The sequence below is a fragment of the Rattus norvegicus genome, chromosome X, assembly GCF_021556685.1.
Source record: "Rattus norvegicus strain SHRSP/BbbUtx chromosome X, alternate assembly SHRSP_T2T, whole genome shotgun sequence".
NCBI lineage: Eukaryota > Metazoa > Chordata > Mammalia > Rodentia > Muridae > Rattus > Rattus norvegicus.
In genome coordinates, this window is record NC_141554.1 from 109,811,120 (window position 1) to 109,831,506 (window position 20,387).

The window sequence follows — 20,387 nt, forward strand, 5'->3', positions numbered from 1 at the left end:
TAAAAGTATGATTACCAAGCCATGTGCACCTGTATTGAAGCTTAATCAGGTACAAATATTAATGGGAAGAATAAAGCTTTTAACAAAAGTCACAGCTGTTTGAGGTTTGTAAAATACTGCAAAGAGAGCTTTAGTTTATTAATGATAAATTTGATGTTTTCAAACTAAACTAAATATTTTAAAATAGAAATCTCAAACAAGGCAATTCTTTACCTACATGGGAAACACAAAGAAAAGAAATTAGGCAGAACTCCTTGGCTAACATTATAGCCAACACGTGATGGAGCTATTTACAATGGATAAAGTAAGAAAGAGATTTTTGTTAGCAATTTTATTCTCAAGTAAAAGTATATTTTTAGGCATAGAATGGATATTTGCCTTGTACCTAGCATGTCTGGCATATAGTAAATACTCGATAAATGTAAAAACTTACTTTCTTAAGATTTCTTTGTTTTATGTTTATTGGTGTTCTGACTACATGTATGTCTGTGAAGGTGACAGATTCCCCAGAATTGGAGCTATAGACAGTTGTGAGCTGCCATGTGAGTGCTGGGAATTGGACCTGCCTGGATCCATCTGGAAGAGTAACTGGCCAGTGTTCTTCTTGATTGAGCCATCTCTCCAGCCCCCTAAAATTCTTAATTCATGTTAATACATTGAACAAATCACTTCAAATATAGTGAATAAACCATTTAAAATATTGTAAAAGGAATCGTGTGCAAATTTTTAACTCAACCCATGGTTTATATTTTATGGTGTTAAAGGAAAGAATAATAATTACTGGATGTTAGCAGCTGTGTTGGACATATTATGTGCATTCGAGTAACAATGCGTAAAGTTATCATATCTTACTTTTACAGATGAAGAAACTGAGCCTGAAATAATTTGGATAGATGACAATACATTTCATTTATGGTCTGATTCGAAAATCTTGATTTTTCTGCCTTATAAAATCCATATTATTCCACAAAATCACAAATATAACATATATCCATTTTGGAGGACAGTGGAGTATTGTTTGATAACTAGTATCAAATGAGTGTAAGAATCCAAAATTCTAAATCAGAGTTCTATCAATATTTTTTTACTGAACTTTGAATTTTCACACATAGAGAAGATACCATTGTGGAAGATTTACTTTAGCCAAATGTATTCCTTTGAGTGGTCTCTCTCTCTCTCTCTCTCTCTCTCTCTATCTCTCTCTCTCTCTCTCGCACACACACACACACACACACACACACACACACACATATATACAAGCACATGTGCATGCACACACACTTTAGAATACTGACCACATGCACACACACATGCTGAAGACTTTAGTGATTCTCTAAATACCCATAAATTGTAGATATGAGGAATGAGTCAGAGCCTTTTTTTTTCTGAATGCTGTTCTTTCAAATTGAACATGATCCTATTTTCATTCAGGGAAACATGAGAATGAAATGTAATTGTTTAATACTACACTCTTTTATGCTGCTAAACAATAATAAACAGGCTTCTGGTCTCAGCTTTGTTCATTCTCAGGAACAGAATAGGTTCATGATGTGGGTAATTTGAGGGCCTAGATTAGATATGCCTTTCAAATTTGGGTAGGATAATTCCTGTTGAAGGAAATGAATGTGAGGAAATTCGCAAACGAAAGTTTTTTTCTTCCATATCTGCTTTTTACATTTCATTTTTCTTAGATAATAGATTAAATTTATTCCTTGAAAATTTTATACATAAATGAGATGCATTCTAGTTACTCTCACCTTCTACCCCTGCAAAACTCTTCCAAATCCCTTTCCACATCCATGCTTTTTAGTTGTTTTTTGAATCACGGAGTTTAACCAAGGTTATCTGTGTGACCATTGGTTTGGCTCACCAGCAGATGTACAAACAAAGACAATGAGACGCCTTCCCGGAGAATGTATCAGTTCATCAAGGGAAGGCCCTCACTCATCTATAAATAGACTGACTGGTGATGAGGTTGGTTACATGCAGGGCCCATGCAGGTAGCAACAGCTGCTGTCAGTTCAGGAATGTAATGGCTTCATCTTTCCCAGAAAATGGCATTTTATAATCCTCCCTATCTTCCAGCTCATATATTCTTTTTTGTCTCCTCTTCCACGGTGTCCCTCCTTTCATATTGAGTCTCAGAGGACATGTTAGAAATGTCTTGTTCAGGGAAGAACCCTTAACTGTCATTTATTCTTAGCACCTTGAGGAAGTGTGAATCTCTGCATTTACCACACTTCATTACAAAGGGAGAATTCTTTCCTTAAGACTGAAAGTACCATTTGTCTATAGGTCATTATTCAGGACAGCACAATGCATGCGATCTGGTTTTAATTTATCCCTTAGAGAATATTTTAGCTAGTCTTTAGAACAAACAATCTCTAATCACACACACACACACACACACACACACACACACACATATATATATTCTCATTTATGTCCCCATTTTCTATAATGTCATCTCTCCTTTTTCCTCTGTTCTTCAGCATACCTACCTACCTAGATATCACTTTCTCTTTTAATGTCAGATTCATGTCTCATCTTCTCCATAGACACTTCATTTAAAATCATTATATAGCAAACTTCCTTTCTTTCCCTCTTGCAACATCATCAGATTCATTGTCTGTTTCCTTCTCTTCTTCTCTTTGTCCTTCCTTCTTTCTCTTTCTTGTTTGCTTTGATGATTACTTTGCATATATCTTCTAAGTAGAAGGATACATATTTATTCCTCCTGCTTTAATGGACGAAACTGTTACATGGACCAGACCAAAACTTTTTGATGAAATAACCATCAGATTGTCTGAAATAAACAGACTGCTCTGAAGTATACCAGAATGTAATTATCTTACAGAAATAGCCAGGAAATAACTTCCAAGAAAATGATAATTTAGCTAAGGTCTGAAATTTGAGTAATAATTACCCAGACTGTAGGGTGGAGTCTATAAAGACCATAGGAAAGAATTGAGACTATGTCTCAGTGGTAAACCATTTGCTTTTCATGCACAAATTTATTCCATCTTCACAATAACAAATAAATGAAAATGTAAAAGAATATTGAAGAATGTGGAAAGAGGCCATGTGTGCTCATATATTTAATTTTCTTTTGATTCATCTTCTCTTGTTTCAACACACTGCCCAATGATTTTGGACATAAATACCTTGATGTGTTTATTTTTACCTATTTCTTTTGAAATATCTTTTATCTGAGTTCAGACTCCAGTAGGCCCTGAGATTCTTTCTAAAGATCATAGACACATATACATGGGTCTCTTGTCCATTTCTTCCCCATGTCTACTAGTATTTGATTGAAATGTACTTTGACTTCTAAATACTGCTGCTCTGGATCAATTTTCTTCATATAGGAGATAGTTAAAGATTGGAGACAGTATTTCCCATTGTAGATGAGAGGAAAGCAAGAAGTTATATATTCAAAGGATGTTTCATTACATGTTGTACATGTTAGGGAAGAAATCTATATTTATAAAGAACCGTGCAAAGTAAGCTTTGTGATACTTTGTGTGATTACTTAGACTTTGAAGAAAATGTGTGTGAAATAAATGATGAAATATCTTATAATTAGTACAATTCAGAGGGTCTTTGGTTTAGTTCTACTCCAAGTAAACTTTTTGAGTCTAAATAATAATAAAAAATAAAATTTTGGTAGTAACTATATCAGTGTGATAGTTTTAAAGCACGATCCTAATATTCTATAACTTTTTATAAAATAAGGAGTTAATGGACTTATATTTCATTCACTTAAATATATATGATCAAGAGAATACAGGAGAAATGAAAATGCCAGTCTCTGGACCTAGCCACTGCTGGAATATACAACTGCTTCTATTTCTTTGGTTTAAGAAGCCAACACTGCATCCCAGCTGCTTTTCTTTTTTCTTTTCTTTTTTTTAAAGACATTTATTCAGTGTCATGATCAGACTTTTACATTTAGCAATCAACAGCATGGGTGAAAAAGGTCTACAGTAAAACCCTTTGTTGGAATGCTTTACACTTTCCACAGAATAGAAACTAAAATAACCTGTTACACAATTAGTCACAGATACAGTCCTGGAGTTTTTGCCCACACACATGAGTACTGTCTAAAACATATCTTCTTTGTAGCAGCTAGGCCCTGCCACCACTGTGCTTGGCTGAGTTCACAAATCTGTTGTAACCTGTAGCTTCCCTGTCACTTCTCTGCCTCTCCTCTCCTGCTAAGCTTAGTTTCCTGGCTGTAATTAGAACCTCCTACCACTGCCATAGCTACTGCTGCTGCTGGAACCTCCATAGCCACCTTGGTTTCGTGGTTTAGCAAAGTACTGGCCCCTGCCACCATAAGGGCCAGAGTTCCTGCTTCCAAAGTTTCCTCCTTTCATCGGTCCAAAGTTTGATGACTGCTTGTTGTAATTGCCAAAATCACTGTAGCTTCTGACACCTCTAAAATTGCTTCCATCATTGCCAAATGCATTATAGCCCTCCCCACTGCCACCATATCCACCACCACCATGCCTGCCACCAAAGCCACCACAGCCACTGAAGTTCCCTCCTCATCCAAAATTGTCATTGCCACCGAAGCCACCTCCACGACCACCGCCAAAGTATCCGGAACCACTTCGACCTCTCTGACTGGACGAAGCACTAGCCGACAGAGCCTTTTTTACTTCACAGTTGTGGCTATTCACAGTGTGGTATTTCTGAATAACAATATTATCCACAGAGTCCAGGTCGTCAAAGGTGACAAAAGCCTCTGCCTCTGTCAGTCATATTTTCAATCACTTCAATTTTCCTGTACTGCTCAAATAAACTCATAGGTGATGTTCTTCAGTGTCTTCTTTACTACTGCCAACAAAGATCTTCTTCACAGCTAAGTGGTAACCTGGTCTGTGAGAATCTTCTCTTGACACAGCTATCTTAGGTTCCACAAATCTTCCATCCACCTTGTGTGGTCTTGCATTCATAGCAGCATCCACTTCCTCCACAGTGGCGTATGTGACAAACCCAAAGCCTCTGGATCTTTTGGTGTTTGGATCTCTCATTAGCACACAGTCAGTGAATGTTCCCCATTGCTCAAAATGGCTCCTCAGACTCTCGTCAGTTGTTTAGAAGCTCAGCCCTCCAATGAAGAGCTTCCGCGGCTGTTCCGGCTCCTTGGAGGATTCTGACTTAGACACGACCACAGGGTGATAAGAGCGTTCAGCGATGCTTCCTAGGCAACATCAAAGAGCAGAAAGCCCCAGCTGCTTTTCTATTGCAGTGATAAGACACCAGAAAAGGCAACTTATATAAGAAAGTTTATTTGGAGCTTATAGTTTCAGAGAGTTAGGTGAGAGTCCAGTATCATTGTGGTGGGCAGTATGGCAGGTGATATGACAGGCATGCTGCTAGAGCAGTAGCTGAGAACTTACGCCATTTTCCATTTTTATTCATTCTCTCATATATTACATCCTAACCCAGTTTACCCTCTCTTCTCTCCTGCAAGTCCCTCCCCACTCCTCCTCTCTCCCCCAATTAGACCCGCTCTTCTGAAAAGAGCAGGCTTGCCAGAGATAGCAACTGAATACAGCATAACAAGGTGCAATAAGGCTAGACTAGGCACAAACCCTCAAATCAAGGATGGACAAGGAAACCCAGTAGAAGGAAATATGTCCTCACACAGGCAAAAGAGTCAGAGACAGCCCTGGCTACCACTGCTAGGATTCTCACAAGAATACCAAGCTACATGACTATAACATATATACAGATAATCTAGGTCAGGCCCATACAGGCTCCCTGAGTGCTGGTTCAGTCTCTGAAAGCTCCTTATGAGCTTTAGTAAGTTGATACTGTGGGATGTTTTCTTCTCGTCTCCTTGACCCCTATGGCTCCTATAATCTTTTTTTCTTGCTCTTCTGCAGGATTTCAGTGCTCCAACTTCTGTTTGGCTGTGGGTCTTTTATCTGTTCCCATCAGAGCGCTGCACAAAACTCTCTGATGTTAATTATGTTAGCATTTGATAGCATCTTGATTCACAAGCACTAAACCAATTAAGAATGGTGTAGGTTTTTGAAACCTCAAAGTCTACCCCTGCCACTCACACCTCCTCCAACAAGGGCACACTTTCTAATCCTTCCTCAACAGTTCCAACAATTGGAAACTGAAATTCAAGTGTATGAGACTATGAGGCCCATTTTCATTCATATCACCCCACACTTGTGATAGAGCCATCATGTTATGAGACAACCAAGCTGCCAAGGAAAGTTTTGAAGTGAAAAGAATGAAATCGTCTGGCCCACCAGTTTGGGTGAACTTCCAGAACATAAAAGTCTTGTGAATGATCTGTATTCAAGGGAGACCATACAACCCCCAGTTGAGCCATTTTAGCTGACAGCTTATAAAATAGAGACAAGCTGTTCATGCCAAGACCTTTGAGAAAGGAAAATTATTGTGGTTTTTGAAGCATCAAGTGACACGGTAGTTTGTTCTTCAATTAATGATTATTAGGACTTTTAGGAAGATGGCTGGGATTGCTGAGAACTGGAAAGCTAGAAACATCCTAGTTCTTACATGGATTCCTTCAACTGTAAAAGTGGAAAGTGAAGTAAGAGCACCAGTGGAAGGGGAAGTCCTGGGTCCTGCTAAGACTGAACCCCCAGGGAACGTGATTGTTGGGGGGAGGGCGGTAATGGGGGGAGGATGGGGAGGGGAATACCCATAAGGAAGGGGAGGGGGGAGGGGGAATGATTGCCCGGAAAGCGGGAAAGGGAATAACACTGGAAATGTATATAAGAAATACTCAAGTTAATAATAAAAAAAAAGTGAAAAGTGAGTTGGCAAAGCAAGAACAGCACAATAAATTGAGAGAACATCAAAACAAACCCATCAACATGAACAGTTCTAGAACTTCATGGACGTATAACAGGAAAGGAATTGATTTAGTGTGGGTAAGTGTAAGATACAAAGAAAGTATGCAACGATATTATAATTTTGGGAGAGTAAAGTTAGGAGTTGCATGAGAAGATATAATTAATTTAAGAACATAAGAAAAATAGAAAAGACCCAAAGAGCATGTCATCAGCAGACATACGAGAACTAAGGTACTTGAGTATTTACCTTTACCTGGTGGTGTCTCTTCTTCAGTATAACTCTGGAATCAAGATTAACCCAACAAGCAGCTGACTGAGACAGATGCGGATACTTATACCCAAACATTACACTGAAGCCAGGGACTCTTGTAGTTGAATTAGGGAAAGTCTGGAAGAAATTGAGAAGGAGGCCGACCCCACAGGAAGACCAGCAGTCTCACCAAAGCCCAGAGATCTCTCAGACACTGAGCCACTAACCAGGCAGCATATAGGAGCTGGTCTGAGGACCCCAACACATATATAGCAGAGGACTGCCTGGCCTGGCCTCTGTGGGAGAAGATATGCCAAACCCTCAAGAAATTTGAGGCCTCAGGGACTGAGAACTCCTGGTGTATGTGAGGGAACATCCTCTTGGAGATGGGGGTGGGGAGAGGAGAAATTGAATAAGGAACTGTGGGAGGGGAGACCAAGATGGGGGCAATGGCTGGAGTATAAAAAACATAGCCTTGGCCTGTCTACACAATCTGCTTCCCTATAGGGTCTTGACATACACTGTGCCAACCACCTTACATGTACCAAAAAAAAAAAAAAAAAAAAAAAAAACAAGTTTCTTTAAGTTAGAAACACATGTATTAGTTAATGCATGTATGTGAACTTGAAAATTCATACAATGTTGAAAAGGTACTACACTTAAAATTGTATGTCAAATATGAAACTAAAGTTTGAAAGTAACATTTATTTATAAATACATGCATTTCTCCTTCATTGACATATGGTGCCATTTTCCCCATGAGGTCTTTTTTGAATGAACTTGAATTAATGTAGTTTTAAGTAATAGTTAAAGGTAAAATCAGGTTTAGCTTGGAATATGTTCTTCTAATCATTTTGGTGAAATAACCATGAATAAAATTATAAACTAAATATGGAATTAAACCATATCCCTCACCAAAAAATCCATTTTTACCTCTTACCTTTAGTTCTAATTTTCATTTTAGTATCATATATAATATTAAATATTTAATAACATATAAAATAAGCTTAGATAAATAGAACATGGCAGTTGAAGAATGGACAGCATATAAATGAATTAGTGCAAGCGAAACAATTTCAGGTTTGATGGCTAAGATTTTAGGCATGATTAACTTGGTCCTTGAGACATACAATCATTTTATCTATCATTGGTTCAAGAAACTTTAGCATTAACATGATTAATAAAATGATCAGCTTAAAAAAGGCAAAGAAAGTACAATTTTTGAGAGTGTCTTAGAGTAATTGATTCTTTGGTGAGTTGGATAATATTTATGCTTTTTTGAGGCTTACTTACTAGTTTGGGTACTATTCTAGATTAAGAACTTCACGGATTCCAGACATATACCACATTCATTTTATGCAGATGGTGAAACGTATTGATAGTTCATTCTTTGTGCCATCTGAACCTTCATTTCTTTTAATAGCCATGATGTCACTGAGATGTCACTTGGGTAGATGCTATCAATGGGCACCATTCAGCCTTTTATGTGCAAGGAAGCCAAAGGGCAGTTGTAAGCAGACGGGGTCAGACTGAGTCACTAATTCCTTGAGGTCATCTGTGTGTTCCCATCAGGGGACCTTAAGCCAAAATAGAAGCCAATTCTAACACTACCACACACTGGATGAGTTTTTCTGTTTGAAGAGCCCCAAGGACTCTCACAAGTCAGAATCAGAAGAGGTTTTAGGAGATTGGCAGAGGCTGTGCCTTGTTGCTGGCAAGAGCATAATAAACACACAGATGTTTTATAAGTGGAGCCCAATCTGTGGCAGTCAATGAGAGAGACTAGGAAGGAGGCTAATTCAGCAAAGAAATGATAGAACATGATTTGAGTGAGTACCTGCCTAAAAGTAAGTAAACCAATTTTAGAGTTCTAAGACCTGAGAGGAACTTCAGACAGATATAGTTGTTAATTAATTTTGAATTTTGTATGGTAACTCTGTCTGGCACTGTAACTAATCTTGTGACAACTTGCTGTTATTGTAGTGATGGTTCTTTTTCGTTTTTTCCCTGTTCCTGCCATCTTTTCTAAGGCATAGTTCTCTTTGTGCTTGTTGTAGTTTTTGAAAATCCAAAGAGCTTGAAATTCATAGCTGTTTTCATCACCACCTGATTATATGCTCTTTGATAAATCCTTCATCTCCCCAGCTTCATATTCCTCACATGCAACTGGAAAAAACAACTAGAGAATATTTTATATCTGTTCCATCTTCTTTGGACAGACCAAACTTTATAAATCCTCTCCCTCTGTTCTTTGGGAATGAGAAGAATGGAAAAGTACTTAACTAAAAGCATCAGCACTTTAGCCGTCAGGACTCTGAGTATATAATTCATGGGGGGATCACTGATCAGGGACAGATAAATTCAGGAAGTACTCATTAAGCACAAGCTGTATGTTAGGCATGATGCTAGGTGCCAGTGTTGCCACAATGAGGAAAACACATGTGGTTCTTGCCTTCAAGGAGTTTAATATATGATTGGCAAAGCACATATATAAGTAAGATTGCTAAGAAGAATAAAGATAACTCTTGCCTAATGGGAAAAAGCGCTTAGAATAAAATCATAAATGACTTCTCTGGGATGAAGCAAAGAAGTGCAGACCGACAGGAGCCGGATGTAGATCGCTCCTGAGAGGCACAGCCAGAATACAGCAAATACAGAGGCGAATGCCAGCAGCAAACCACTAAACTGAGAATAGGACCCCCATTGAAGGAATCAGAGAAAGAACTGGATGAGCTTGAAGGGGCTCGAGACCCCATATGTACAACAATGCCAAGCAACCAGAGCTTCCAGGGACTAAGCCACTACCTAAAGACTATACATGGACTGACCCTGGACTCTGACCTCATAGGTAGCAATGAATATCCTAGTAAGAGCACCAGTGGAAGGGGAAGCCCTGGGTCCTGCTAAGACTGAACCCCCAGTGAACTAGATTGTTGGGGGGAGGGCGGCAATGGGGGGAGGGTTGGGAGGGGAAAACCCATCAGGAAGGGGAGGGGGAGGGGATGTTTGCCCGGATACCGGGAAAGGGAATAACACTCGAAATGTATATAAGAAATACTCAAGTTAATAAAAAAATGACTTCTCTGAAGAATATACTTTATTAAGCACTATAAGAATCATGTCCCAGTACCAGAGAACCCCACACTGCAGACATGGTTATTGATCTGGTTCTTTAATGCTCTGTTTGATGACTGTACCTTTAGCCCCCAAGTTTCAGATCCCCACTATTAATCCTACATAAAATTCAAGTAGAACAAATATATGACTTTGGGAAAACCATATCAATACATAGAAACAAAATACATAAGACTTATAATATAGAATTAGGATTCATTGTCTATGCAAGGACAAATGGGAATGTCTGCTTCCTTTCCTTTGACCTAATTTTTAAAAAAAATCCAATATATTTGGATTATATTTTTCCTTCCCCCAAGTACCTGCTTATTTTCCATTTATAAGAAGCATTTGATAGTATGTTAATCAATATTTATGGACTGAACCCTGAACTCTGTAAACACTATGACTTAAAGACTATATTCTTCAAGAAGAATATATAAACTCAAATATTATGATTAACATTTTTGAAAATTGTGAGATGATATGCTAAATATAGCTTATTTAATAAGACCAATAATCACCTCATTTTTTAATGGAATCAACACATGAGAAATTTACTAAATAACCATTCATAATCTTTCAACCCTAAAGAACAGATATTGACTAAGACAGAAGAATAAACCCTGGTATATATTCCAGAAAAATGACAGCTGTAAATGAATTATTTCTGCTCTGGTGATTTTTAGGAAATAAAAAGGTGATTGAGAGGAATGTTAACTCTTGTTTTACATCTTTGAAGGCACTAGCATCATTTAGGGTTTAAAATAATATTTTGTTTGATATGATGTTGATGTAGGGAAGTGACTCTAATTGGTCTTTTAAATTATTAGGATGGGACCTGAGGGATGTCTCAGTGGGAAGAGTTGGTTGTCACCAAGTCTAAGGATCTGAGTTCAATTTCTTGGATCCACATGGGAGAAGAAGAGAAACAGTTCCCACAAGTCGTCCATCTACCTGTCTACCTACTTCCCCACAAACACACGCACACTACATTTTTAGAAAACTTAACAGACTATATTATATTTATCTTTATGCAAGCAGTTAGAGTAGGTTTCACTTATGGCAAAAACCCAGATATCCTTCCTGGAAATCATGACTCTAATTTGCCTGCCTGGTATAAAGCTCTGAACACATCACATTGTCAGTATGTAAATGATCTTAAAGAGAATAATGGTCTATTTGGGAGTAACATCGTGTGGTTCCATGGTGATTGTTGCCTTCTGAGAAGCTACATATGATTGCATATTTGTAAGTTTTTAAGGCAAGCCTCCTTTATTTCAGGAAGGAAGTAAAATCGAGTGTTATTTTTCTCTAAAAACAAACATGGGTGCATTTTTGTCATTATAAGATCATGGTCACCTTTATGTCTACAGCTTTATTGCTAAAATGTTTGTCAGTGCCTGATTGAATATGGCTCTGTATACTACTCTAAACACTTGAAAGATTTTTCTTTTCAAGTAGTGTTCCATGGTTCATACTCTTATCTTTCCAATGCCACCAAAAATCCTTTCTTAAGTTATGACATTTCCACTTGGGTCATCTTCACTATCACAGTTACCAATATCTTATATGTCCTATATAAATTGAATTATTTATTCAAATATTATAGCCTAGATATTTCTATATCATCTTTCAATATTACTCCTCAAAATGCTTATCAAGTATTCCTAGGCTATTCTGAGATTTTCTACTTCAGTATGAGGTTTTTTTTTTTTTTTGGTTCTTTTTTTTTCCTTCGGCAGTATGAGCTTTTAAAAACTGTACTCTACAACACTGACATTTTTATGGAAAGCCCTCTACCATCTAGAACTAGTACACAGGTTTTCTCAAAAGGACACCAAAAAGTACATATTAACTTAAATCTTGCCCTTTGAAGCAATAGACTAGCAAGGACTCGATGGAAGGTAAGAGAAAATAATACACAACGAATCTGTGTCATAGTCTAATCACCTAGCCAAGTAAAGACTGTCAAACAGAGCTAGGTTTGATATACTCTGTAGCTGGGAGGTGGGGAGTTCACTGGAAATGCTATTTAGGATAGCTATGTATTTTTTTCTGGTTACCATATTTTGGAAATGAGCATAAGGGTTATTATTCTCATTCTGTAAGTTACCATATGTAGATAGAGAGGATATATAAGGAAAGTAGGTATTGTGTACTCAAGCTCAGTATTTTTGTATTGTGTAAGTGACATGGACCCAGACGCATAGTTAGAGTTCTCCTTGGGTGTTCTTCAGGAGGCAGGTCTAAATTTCAGTCCTGAGATTTTTTGTTTGTTTGTTTTAAACAGCTGAAAAAAAGTATAATTTGAAAAATTATGTCTGCTCTACTAAATGCTTACCTGCTAATAGGATGGATACAAGGTAAAACAACCAGACTAGATTTACTGGAATTGTTATATATTAATTCTGGAACAGAAAGACTTTGATTTCAGTAAATGAAATACAACAAAATAAACTGAGGGTATATCAAAGAGTTATTTTTAATAACCAGGTCTACTTGTATATTTTAAATTCCTTTACAAAAGTGGATTAACCTTCTCTAGAGAATTAAGGAAAATGAACTTAGATGAAACAAATTTCTCCTATACATTAGAGCTTCTTAAATGATGGATTGGGACTCTCCATGGGAGACTGAATACATAAATACACGTTTTGTTGGAAATGGGACAGTGGTAAAAACTCTGACTACACAGTGGTAAAAATGAATTCAAACTCCAATGTACTATGAAATCTCCAATGCTGTCTCATAAACTTCATGCAGCCCTTACTCCCGAAAGGGACAATAGCCATACTTTGCTCTGTGCATGCAGGCACATTAACAGATATTGTCAGAAACCTTTTCACTTAGACTTGAAGTTACTGCACATTGTAAGTTGCACTATTTTTACTGTACACACAAAATGTTCTGCCCTTGTAGGAACATACCAGTTTAATTATGGAAAACAAAGTCTTTATATGTTTTAATATGATTTAATTTTAATACACTTCTTAGCATGTAAGTATCAAATTAGCATGTATTTGTACTGTGCTATGTTAGATTGTTTGATTTTATTTATTATATTTGTATTCTTGTTTATTTGTGGCAGGGTCTCACTGCATAGCTCTGGCTGGCCTGGAACTCTGTAGGCCTAGTCTCATTGTGTAGACTTAGCTGGCCTTGAGGTCATAGAAATCCACCGGCTTCTGCCTCCTGAGTACTAAAGAAAGGCATATACTACTATGCCTGGCTACAAAGTTTAGTTTTAAACATTGTTGTTTGGGTTCATGACAATAAAGAAGACACGCTTTTAAACTCATTTATGAAATGATGCCAATGACTGACAAAGATTCAACAACAACAACAAAGAAAATCACAGACAAATCTCCCCAATGTATATAGATGCAAAATCTTCAGTAAATTGGTTTGCAAACTTAATTCAAGAATATATCAAATGATCATTCTTTAGGACCAAATTGACTTCATTGCATAGATGTAGGGATGATGCAACATAAAACAAATCAATAGACTCGAGGACAGAAGTCACATCTTCATTTTAACAGATTCAGAAAAGGCATTTGACAAAATACAACATGCTCTCAAAATAAAATCTCTCAAAAGACTAGGAATATAAGGGACCTGTCTTAATACAATAAAACCTATATATGCTAAATGAATAAGATCTTGGTACATTTCAACAAAGATCAAGAATAAGACAAAGGCTCACACTCTCTTTGCTTCTATGTTGATGCCCTTCAGTTTTATTTAGGAAAAAAAAGGAAATTGGAAAAACAATGCTGCTACAGGCTTCACCACGCTTGGCTCCAAGAAATACTATAGAGCTATAGTAATAAAAGCAGCATAGTGGCACAAAAATAAATATGTAAATCAGTGCATTTTAATAAACGCCGAAGGTATAAGACCAGGCAACTAAAACATCCCAATTTTCACAAAATTTCCTTAGGAAATAAGGGCAAGAATCAACAAGTGGGACCCTGAGGAGGTTCCTGCAGCTTTGTTTATACAGGGAATTGAACTTTGTCAAGAAATAAGAACAAAAACCCGGCGAGGATTGATTTTGTCAACCTGGGTCAGACTTGGGGGAATCTAATAGCAGGTGGTTTATTCTCACTCTATTTAAGCCCGTATAATTTGAAAAAAAAAGATTTCCTGGTATATTATAATCCCCATTGTAAAAGGAAGCACAATTACATTGAAACTCAACTCAGAATGCCATTTCTTCTGAGAAGATTTCTAGGGTAGGCTACCGGGACTAGCTTAAGAGCCTAAGAGTCTGGCCTGGTCTTGGTCATACAGATAGCATAAAGGTCATTTGGGCAGTTTGCCACCACTGGTCCTGCTCATGGGAAATTATTGGAGCCTCTAGCTATTAAAGATCATTTAGATTACAATCACTTACAGTCCTGGTTATAGGAGCTTCTGTGGCCTGGCCTAACAGATATGTCACCATACTCTTAACTTCTAATTCTCAGTTTTCTAGATGTAAGAACAGGCTTTTCATCTTTCCCATTGGAAAGACAATCCTGTGTGATGAATATTCCTGATTTCTTTGGTACATGGACCTTCATGCTATGCTCACAATATAACCCCATGAAATTATAACCTTCTGTACAGCAGAGGAAACTGGTCAAGTGAAGCAACAGCTTACAGAATGGTAGAAAAATCTGTGTTATGTCTACATCTGAAAGAGAATTAATATCTAGAATATTCAAAATACTTAAAACACAAAAAATAAGAAAACACTGGAATAAAACAAATGAATACATAGAAAAATAAAAATTAAAGCTACTTTGAGACTCCACCTTCAGACAGAATGATCATTATCATGAATACAAGTTATAGGCAGGAAATGAAGAAAGAGAAACCCCAATCTATCCCACTATGGGATGTTATATTTTCTTGTAATGCGTACACAAAGGACTCCATTTCCTACTAGAAAGACACTTGTAGATTCCGGTTCACTGTTGCTCTATTCACAGTAACTAAGAATGGAGTTAGCCTTTATGTCTATCAACTGATTAATAGATAATGAAAATGTAGTTTTAGCTATATAGATAGAATCCAAAAATATATTTAATAAAGTAGCCAAGGTCACAAAAGACAAATACCGCATTATTTTTGGAAACCTATTGTTTTGTAAGCTCATGAAAAGCATAATCTATTTTTGTAAAAAGAGCTTGAATAGAGCTGTCATTGTTGCTCCTTAAAGCAATAACTTATTAAGGCTATAAGTTATTAAAGATATTAAATGAAAATCCTAGTATGGACTACCACTCTATGAATTGTTGGTCACGAATGCCCCAAAGTTCCTCCCAAAGTAAAGGATGTTGTCATTCTTCTTGGTTGCCCACAAGACAGTAAGACTTTCATTGAACATATCATTCCATTTGGCTGTAGGACATTGAGAACTCAGCCTGGAGTTTAGCTGGAAGTTTCTTCTCTGCTAGCTAGGGTTCATTGTGCCAGAAGATGTTATGACTGCTTCTTTTGCAGAAAGGTCATCTACCTTCTTATCTGTCTATGAATCCTGTGAACTATAATGCCATCCTACCAAGCAAGATTTGTTCAATGGTATAATAGTGGCATGACTGTTATAGAGGTGACCAATTGTTTTCTGTTTGGATTTTAGTCCCACTACACAAGAGGTAATGTATGCTTTGTACTATAAACCTTGTAAAAGCCAGGGATGAAAGAAATTATAGACTGTAAGATCTTTTTACCACTATTTTCTAAACAGACATGGTATCAAGCTGTCTTCTAAATATTTTTTCTTTGTATTCATATATTATTGTAGCTCTTAGTATTTGTTACGGGGACTTTTGTTTGAAGTAGGTGATGGTTAAGGCAGACATTCATGCCTGGTGAATGTACAAAGAATAGGTGACTACTGAGTGTTCGCCTGTAAACAGGACATTTATGTCACTCCCTTCATGTTTCATGGAATTCTACAAAGAGGGACAGAAAGCATATAGAAAGAATAGAAGAGCCAGAGCGTGAGCAACTGTGAATTGTCTTTTGGACATGATGTGGCTATTGTGCCCATCAACTTGCAGCTGTTGCATTACACCTGCTCAACATCTGTGCAGTAATGGACTGTTTAATGTCAGGTATAGAAGAGAGACAGAGGTTCAAGAGGCCCCACACCTCCTTGAGGAGGCAGCCTTTGGAAAATAATGGCTACCAGGAGAGTATAATTAATTTTCTTTAGAAAATAAAAGCCATCTTTTAGAACAGTAAATACTGTTTAATTTTACATTCTGGTAATAAAAATAATCAATTTTTCTTATCTGGTAATAAAAAATCCATTTTCATTAAAGAAACGGGGAATTCAGAAAATATGAAAGAATTGAATGTGAATCGCTAACATTTCTTAATGAGCAGAGCAAAGCAGAGCTGATTCTAGTACAAATACTCCCTTGTGGTTTTGACTTTTATTTAATTTCAAAAGCAAAACATTTCTTTTGTACATATGCCATCACACACTGACACAAGAATGTACACAGAAAATAGGATGAGAAAATATTCTTTGAAACAAATTAGATGTGACATGATTGGGGCTTGCTATGAAGGCTGATAAAACAGATGTTTCTCCACTGAAATACCCTTGAACTGATGAAACCGGATGCGATGCTCCTGGAAAGTAAAGAATAGAAAGACCTGGGGACAGTTAAACTCAACAAAACTGTATCCTACTGGAATAGATGGGAACCCCTCAGGCTGATCCAAAAATCACATCCTTTGGGATAAGAGGATTAATTGATCCCTTGTGTCACTCTCCTATGACATTCTCTTCCCTGCAGGCCTTTGTCTTCTTTTCTCCAACAGCAAACATTCAGGGACCAGGACATGTGATAGTTCAGTGAATGACTCTTAAATGTTAATAACTCACCCATGGGTGATTTTTTTCACACCTAGGAAAATATATCATCATATAATTTTGAGTTTTAAAGTTCATGTAATTCTTTTTTCCCCTTTTGGACACAGAAACCTCAACAGGTCTCACTTTCATTCTTTTCCTGTCCTCATTTGGTTATAATGAGGATTTCCCTCCTCCCTTCTCTTGTGGTGACTCAGATGTAGCTAAGGGGAACTTTTTTCAAACTTATTGGGAAAGGAGAAAAATTATTTGGCCTGAGGTCAAGCAGAAAATATTTTAACTAAGATGCAGGATGGTTAATGCAGCTATGAGTGACTGAAAATGGAATTGTAATGGAAACGATATTTGCATTTTAAGCTGTAGCATTTGCTCCTGAGAGTGCTGGCCCTTTGTCATAAGTGTGTACAAGCATGGTAAGATTGTACAGTGGAAGGTAGGAAAACTGGAATAGAGTTTTATTTTTATGTGAGTCTGCAGCAAATGTAATGATTTACATAATGAGGTGATGGTGTACTTTATGCTTCTCTTTCCCCAAATATCCAGACCTAACACTGAATCGATTCTCCCTCTTCTAGGTTTTCAAAGTCAAAGAAGATTCTCATCAATATTTTATTAATTATGTTAATTTGCATCAAAGACAAAACAAGCATAGAATTTGATTCACATTTATAGTCTCCTAACTTGATGTGCATACAATATATGTACTCATACATACACAAAACAGATGCCAATGGGGAAAACGTTCAAATTCCACCCTCTACTGTTAGTTATAGAGAGACTGACTTTCAGTATGACATTGGATAAACATTATAAACAAAGGCATCAAGTTAGGAATATTCTGCCTAAAGCTAGCTTTAGAATTTTGCAGAATGAACACAGGGTTAAGAGTTTTAAGATCTGAGTGTAAATAATGAGTAATGTTGCATCACACTGGCAAGCCATTTATTTAACTCTAAGAATTTATGTGTTTTTCTTGATGGAAACCACAAAGAATACTGAAGTCAAATAGGTTTAACTCAAATACTTTCTAAAAATATATTTTAATTAAAATAGAATTACATTCCTCTCCCCTTCTTTTTTCCAACCTGTATGACTTGTTTTCTGTATTAGAATCTTTTTCTTTTCTAATGTAATTGCTGCTTCTCTCCTTTTTCAGGATTTTTGCTAGGGTTTAACAGGGACCAACACTCCTGACCTGTAGTAAACACTCTACTACCCTAGTGCCAATATTCTCCTGCCTATGACAAGAAAAGGTTGTTACTAAGTGAAACTAACCAAAGGTGGTGGTAGAATTTACAAGTCAGTTGGGCAGCAGTTGTTACTTCAACAACTAAACCAGGGGAAGAGTTTGAGAGTGAGGAAATTGTATCATTCAGGGAGCAGTTTAAAACCCTTTCTATGATATTTATGTTTCCTCTTTGTTTTAAAAAAAATTTATTCTGCGTTTGTACATTTTGAGTGTAGTTTTCCCTCCCTCCATTTTCCCATCACACTTCACCTCTCCTGCAGACCATTTTAAAACTTGAACAGTCAATAACAGACTGAGGTGATGCTTTGCTACTAAGGCTGAGGAAGGAAAGCCACAGCTAAAATTTGTCTTCAGATAAAAGGCAAGAAGACCCTACACATCACAAAATAAGGATTGCTTCATTTTGTAACTGCAAAGAAAGCAGAAATGGCATACCTATTTGCTCATTCTGTCTTGAGTTAGCCACAATGGCCAGGAAGAAGAGTGTAGTAGTTTAAGGGCTGAATTCAAGAAGAGGCTTCCTGGATTCAAGGCCTCATTCTGCAAGTTGCTACCTGCATGACTTCAGAAAACCTACTGAAATTTGCTGCTCCATTTGTCAAATAGGGTTGATGATAATTGGGCAAATATCTATATATACTATAAAGAGGTGAGATGACTGAGATGACTTTGATTAATCGCCTTAATAAAGTGTCTATCATCTATTAACTCCTACATCCACTTTCATTGAGTTAAAATCAGGAAAAATACATTGAAAAGACTTAATTTAAAGTCTCTACCTAATGTAACATGATGTAGAGTCCTATTCTTCAAGCTCTTCCAATGCCATGAGCCTAGCCAAATCATCATCTTTAAAGATAATTATGTAAGACAGAACATACATTTTCTGTATTATGATGTATATGTATATGGAAGCATGCATGTGTGTGCATACATATGTATGTGTGAACCTTCTTTTATTTACATTAGACAAACAAATAGAAAAATAAGGTATCTCAGCCCATCATGGGTTCAGCAGTATTTTTTCACTTTGTTCACTTGGCATTTAATCAAGTATTCACAGGTAAATACACAGCAATAAAGATTGCCAGTTTTTACTCTTCTGTGAATGGGTAAGCACCATCAACACTTAGACGCATGTACAGTAATTCAGTATACTTTTAAGAGTTGTATTTTAGATTTCTCTTTAGTTTGCATATGACACCCCCTATCAAGAGCATATGGGAACTGACCACTTACTTATACAGATGAGAATAGTACAGTACACTTTCTTGTATTGAGCTTGGCAGCTACAGTCCAAATAAAGCTGTAAAAAGTCTTTAGTCTAAATGAAATGTGAAAGTACTTAAATCAAGTATCAGGAACTTAGAGAGCTTTACTCTCCCTCCACACTTAGCTGAAAATTGTTGTCCTAGGTAGCTAGAGTAACAGTGAGAAGTACTCTCTGAAAGGTGCTATCAGTTCATGTCTTATTATCTTGAATTATTCCAAAGCTTTATCAAAGTATTTTTAAATATCCAGTCACTTACTGAAGCTAGTCCTAGTGCCACTATTTCAAAGCTTAAAGAATTTAAATGGAAAAAAAAAGTATAAAAATCCTATTATCTCTTGTTGGGATGGTTCTTGTTTCTTTCTACTTCCCTCCTGCTTACTCATATCAGATATAGAATTTTCTCAATTCTCATTGATTTTTGTACATGTTTTCTATATTATAATATGATCATCATTATGGCTAACATTGTCTGACACATGCTATTTATGGTACCCTCTTAAATACTTAGCATATATTTATTTTTTACCGCAACCCTGTATTTTTTTTCTCACTGATACCCCAAAGTTAAATATGCCCATGACTACTGCCCTAAGTAATAGTACATCTCATTTTTCCACTTATAGATCTACAGCTAGAGTATTTAGTGGTAGTCACATCGATTTCAACCATGAAACTTACTAAAGGTACTCTCGCTTTGTAAGATAGGCTGGTCAATGCTTGGGGTGTGGGGGCTGTTGATTCAGGGTTTGGATAATTTGATATTAAATCAGTGACTA

At 36.8% G+C, this 20,387-nt stretch overlaps 1 protein-coding gene and 1 pseudogene across 1 annotated transcript in view; one reads left to right on the top strand and one right to left on the bottom strand.

Moving 5' to 3' along the window:
* The window catches only part of Il1rapl2 (interleukin 1 receptor accessory protein-like 2), a 1,310,993-nt gene that overhangs the window by 189,239 nt on the left and 1,101,367 nt on the right, over positions 1 to 20,387 (top strand).
* Positions 4,242 to 5,430, bottom strand: Hnrnpa1-ps22 (heterogeneous nuclear ribonucleoprotein A1, pseudogene 22; annotated as a pseudogene).